This window comes from Adiantum capillus-veneris, chromosome 3 (assembly GCF_014529385.1).
Source record: "Adiantum capillus-veneris isolate H3 chromosome 3, ASM1452938v2, whole genome shotgun sequence".
NCBI classification, from domain to species: Eukaryota; Viridiplantae; Streptophyta; class Polypodiopsida; order Polypodiales; family Pteridaceae; genus Adiantum; species Adiantum capillus-veneris.
In genome coordinates, this window is record NC_140933.1 from 97344822 (window position 1) to 97350996 (window position 6175).

Below are 6175 nucleotides of genomic sequence, written 5' to 3' on the forward strand. Positions count from 1 at the left end.
AGCAAGCCTCCTTTACTCCCTTGATTGGGAAGTTGAGGCTTCATATCCAAAGCTATGACAACAAAGATGACTTTTTCATCTCTCCTCTCCAATATGAGGATATTATCCTAGGGTCACCATGGTTCAACCGCATGGCTGCCAACATGAAGTTCCCTAAAAGGAGAATCTACTTCACCTACAAGGAAAAGAGCATGTATATAGATGCTAATGAGTCCGATTGTACTATACCAAATAAGTCAATGAAAAGCTGGGTTTCCTCATATATTATTTTTGTCAAAGAGTCTCTTAATGATGCTAATGTTTTAACAAAACAAAGTGATAGGAATCAAGGAGAATTAGACTTGTCTGGTTTTCTAAATAGACTCCAATATGTATTTATTCATGACATCCCTATGGAGTTACCTCCAAAACGAGGGGATGATGACCATAAGATAGAGTCTCTACCTGGGAGCTCACCGCTTAATAAACCTCCTTACAATGTTTCTCAAGCTCCACAAGAGGAGATTATGAGGCAAGTGCATGAGCTGATGAACAAGGGGATGGTGAGGCCTAGCTCCTCTCCCTTTTGTTCACCGGTCCTTTTAGTGCAAAAGAAAGATGGCACAAACCGCATGTGTGTGGACTATCGAGCACTAAATCGTAAACAAATTTCTCGTACCACGGGTAGAAGATATGTTTTATAAGCTACAAGGTTTGACCTACTTTAGTAGGATTGACCTTAAAAGTGGCTATCATCAAATGAGGATAGTGAATGAAGATACCGTAAAGACCACATACCGTACAACGCTTGGTCTTTATGAATATCTTGTCATGACTTTTGTTTTGACAAATGCTCCAACTACGTTCAACCACCTAATGCAAAAAATCTTTAGACCCTACCGCAAGTTCACTGGAGTGTTCTTCGATGGAATTATCATCTACTCCAAATCTTTGGAGAAGTGTAAGCAACACCTCCAGGTAGTTTATCAAGCTATAAGGGAGAATAAACTTTTCATTAACCAAAAGAAGAGTGATTTTTTCCTCCAAGAGATTCAATACTTAGGACATATTATCTCTCAAGATGGTATTTATATGGATCCAACCAAGCTTGAAGTAATTAAAGGATGGCCTTACCCAAGAAATCTACATGAGCTACGAAGCTTTATTGGTATGTATGCATAATATAGATGCTTCACAGCTAAATTCTCCCAAATAGCACGACCACTACATGACTTGACCAAGAAAAATGTTAAGTACATATGGACTACTAAAACGCAAAGTTCTTTTGAAAAGCTTAAAGAAAATCTTACCTCTCAACTCTTGCTTACATTACGGGATCTCTCAAAACCATTTGAGGCGATGCTTGTGGAGATTGCATTGGAGCAGTTTTGCTTCAAGAAGGGCATGCCATAGCATATGAGAGTCGAAGACTCAATTCCGATGAGCTAGTATTGGGCATCTAGAATAATGAGCTACTAGATGTCCTACATGCCCTCAACACATGGAAGCACTATCTTTTGTGGAATCCATTCATCCTATGCACTGATCACCAAAGTCTTAAGTACTTCATGACGCAAACCAAACTCTTTGACAAACAAATGAGGTGGGAAAATTTTCTTTTGCAAATCAATTTTCATATTGCTCACATTGTTGGAAAGCACAATCAACTAGCTAATGCACTATCACGATGGCCAAGAGCCAATGCGGTGTCCATAGCAACTCACAATGATCTATCTTCTATGATAGATGAGTATGCTACTGACCCGAATTTCAAAGATGTAATCTCAGCCCTTGCCTTAGGGAAGAAAGAAGAACCATCCACCTTGAAGGATGTTTATCTTCTCTATGGCAATAGGCTATGTGTTACTCACTCTCTTTGTGAGAAAGTGATGTATGAATCCCATGCTCCTCCCTATGCGGGGCATCGAGGGATTCAACCTACCTTTTGCGGAGTAGAGATGTATTTCTATTGGCCTACCATGAAGACGGACATATAGGACTATGTTTCAAAATGAATGGTATGCCAAAAGACAAAGTATGATAGGGGGAAGCAGCCTCGATTGCTCTAGACTTTGCCAATTCCTAATTCACCATGACAGAGCATATCCGTGGATTTTATCTTTGGATTGCCCAAGTTCATCCATGGGAATACGGGAATATGGACAATAGTAGACAGGTTTAGTAAACAAGCACATTTTATACCTGTCAAAAAGACTATAAAGCCACACCAAATGGCAACCCTCTTCATATCCCAAATTTTTAAACACCATGGCATGCCAACATCAATAGTGTCGGATAGAGATCCTCGAATGACCATTAATTTTTGGAAGGGTCTCTTTGAGAATCTAGGTACGAGGCTTAATTTCTCTTTGGCCTATCGCCCACAAATGGATGGCCAAAGTAAAATACCCAACCTTACGATTCTAGATCTACTAAAGACCTATGTTACCGAAGTAGATCAACGTTCACAATGGGAAAAGTACCTACCTCTAGTAGAGTATGTGTACAATAGCATTGTCCATACTACTATGGGGAAGGCACCTTTCAAAATCATTGAAGGAAGACCCAAATGTCACTTGCTACCCTAGGTACATGGGAAGATATTTGTTGCCAATGAGTATAGCCGAGACCTACAAGAATCTTTCCAAAAGATTAAGGAGGCTATATCCATCTCGTAGCAAAGGCAAAAGGTTGCTGCTAACAAGCACAAAAGGGCCTTAGCTTTCAAGGAAAATGATTGGGTACTACTCAAATTTCCCAATGCTCGATTGAGGCAGACTACGGGCAAAAATCCAACGGGCCACCAAAAGTATTATGGTAAACTAGCAAAGAGATACTATGGTCCTTTTCAAATCCTAAAACCAATCAATGAGATGCCCTATCAACTCAAGTTGCCCAACCATTGGCTCATTCATAATGCTTTTCATGTGAGCCTACTTAAGCCTTACAAAGGAGAGCCACCACAAGAACCAATCGTTGAGAACCCGCCCGAGATTGAAGATCAAGAAGAGGTGCTTCAACCCGAATAGATCCTTCGACAGGAACAATGCTTACAATGCTACATTAGAGTAAGCAAATGTAAATTTTTCTTTTAAATGATCAATATTTTTGTCTTATATTACTAGTTCTCTTTTTATTGTGCACTAATCTAAGTACTATGCATGCTTAGAATCATGTTTGTGATGACGACATTCTCAAACACCAAGTAGAATTTGTCACTCTACTTTGGGAGTATAACATGGACTCAAGAATAGACATGCTTGTGGCAGCTAAGTCTCCCAAGCACCAATTAGTCATCCATTCTAGAATGATGTCATTGGGTAAAAAGGGATCCTCTACCCGCTAAGAAACATAGACTAATGACCAAGGCTTTATCTCCTCTACCTCATAGTCGAGGACGACTATGATTTTAAGAGAGAGATAAGGCATGGAATCATCCCTACAACCCACCTAACACCAATGCTCATACAGCCAGTACCTCAACGTGTCATCAGAAAAACGAAAACCAATGTATGCCACCTTAGATGGTGCAACTAACCTCAAAGTACCACCAAAAAAACACAAACTAGTGTAAGCCGCCTTAAATGGTGATGGTATACGTAATCACGGGCCTATCTCTAGCATTTGGAGGCTCCATCAAGCCAACATGTGAAGGGCATGGATTCCAACAAATTGCCAAGAGCCTTTAAACAGTAAATGATAGCGATAGAGCAGAGGTTTTTTTTTCAACCCTTTAACTTTTAAACAATATGTACCAATTAACAGTGATGAAATACATCCCTAGCAGCTGTAATAAACCAAATATTTGTGTGTCCCTAACTAAAACACCCAAACTCTTAAGTAAAGCAAAACAGAAGTGTTTAAAAACACAACATAGTATCCCTTTCGACAGAGTGCAGTGTTGTGATCAAAGCGCCACAGTGCATAACGAAACCAAGCCAGGTAGTTCCACATACTTGTGAAGATTGCTCAGTGAGCTCCATATCCACACACTAAGTTGCAACGAGCACATCCCTTTCTTTCAAATACACAAACTAAAACACAATCAAGGCTAAGTGAGGGGCAAAAATCACCCTCACCTCCTTAAATAGAAACAGGTTGAGGTTGAAGCATCATGATGACGAGCCACGATCAGTATCTCCCATCACTACTTGCACGATCCGGCAGTGCACCATTCCATATGGGTCACAAATGTGGCCACTTTAGTGGAGGCTAGGAGTATGTAGTTGTAGTTTAAGGTGCACACGGAAACCTGAGAGCAGGATATGTGACAGAGGTGGAGAGAGGGAGAGAGGGGGGAGAGGCGACAGTAGGGGCGTGAAGCGGACATCTGTAGAAGGAGGAGAATTAAATCTCCACGTTTAACCTTACCATCACAAGGTTACATTTACTATGCACCCTCAATAAGGGTAACTTTCCACGAGGAAAATATCTAAGAGGTAACCAAGGGCAAAAGCAAAAAACTAGCCACCTTGAGTGGGTAGGTTTGCCCACAGACCCTTGCCGAGTCAAGGAAAAAGGAAGAAAAGGAGATTGGTTCCAGACTGAATATAGTCGTAAAGAGGGTGAGCGAGTGCCAGATTGTTTTCGTACCAGAGAACCATAAGGTGAACTGGGGTGGATTCATTAAGAAAAAAGACCATGTTTTAACCAATCAGGGCATGTAGCAATACCTCTGTGTGTGTGTGTGTGTGTGTGTGTGTGTGTGTGTGTGTGTGTGCGCGCGCGTGTGTGCGAGAGAGAGAGACACAGAGAGAGAGAGAGAGAGAGAGAGAGAGAGAGAGAGAGAGAGAGAGAGAGTGAGAGTGAGAGTGAGTGAACACATTGAAGTGCAATTCTGTTGCATGAGAGAGAGAGAGAGAGAGGAATCTTTGTAGATTCTCCTCACATTATTTTTCCAAAGTCATGACCATATATTAGCTAATGCTCAAAAACTTTGTGCCATAATGCATCTTACAAGGTTAGTCTAGCACTATATAAGGTTAAATAAGTATTACCTAGTTGATGGCATATGTATTGATCTATTGTAACCAGTTCAATATATAAATCCACAAATATTGCCTCTATAATGAGAGGAGGTGGAACATTACAACCTTGTTATATTTTTGTACATACAATCACGCATTCACAAGCTACAATCAATGATCATGCAAAATCATGATCATTGACATGTTTTGCATGGCCTTGTTTCAAATCATGTTTTTGGCTTTCTAAAACAAGCCTTAGAGGGATATATTTAAAACTTAACTACTTCCTATATTGATTAGATCTACTTTCCGTTTGAACAGTTGCAATCTTCTTTTAGTTTGTTAATGGGCACCCGGGCCTAAAGTTGACACGGGATTTTCTTGTCAAGGGACTATTTTTTCTATCAAAATAGGTACTCCAAAAAAAACCTCGTGTCACTTGACATGTTAGAATCTCAAAATTGCTTGTTATTTTTCATGTTTATACCCAAAAAATTAAGTTATATATGGCAAATTATGTAGGTTGATCACTTTACACAAAGCATATGAAAGGAGGGTTGAAAAATTGCATGTCAAAAGAAATTCTTGTCAATTTTAGGCCCTGATGGGCACCCTTGACACTAAGTAACACATAGCATTAATTGAAGGGGAGTGAGAGGATCGATGGTGCGAGACCGGTTGGTGAAATTTCGAGGTGAAGTAAACACGGACAACGATAAAAACGAGGTTGTACAAAGGCCTCCCACTCCCTCGCAATCAGGGTTTTGAACCCAAGACCTCACAACCCAAGTTTTGAGTCATGTGGCCTAATAACTTCACCCGTGCAACATCATGTACCCCTGACTAGGTTGCCCATGTTTTTGAGGTTTAATTTGTATCCAAGTTTAGTTTTAGCATGACATCTACGGTTACGACTGCCTAAGTTTTCAGATGTGGACTTCAACGCCATGGATCCCCTCACACACTGACATTCTTGCCCGCCTTTTTCATTAAATGAAATGTGTTATTTAGTCTTGAGGATGGGCACCTTCATTTCACAGCTTTACATCACTTGACTTCCCTTTCATTTGTTGTTTTAGAATGCCATGGTCATTTTTCTTGCTTTTTGCCATGCATTTTACCCGTTTTTGGGCATTTTGCCTTTTTTTGTTGGTGAAAATGTGGGCTACCCTTCAAAAAAACACACTGAAATGCTTGAAAAATCATAAAATCTTCAATATTTCAAGGGC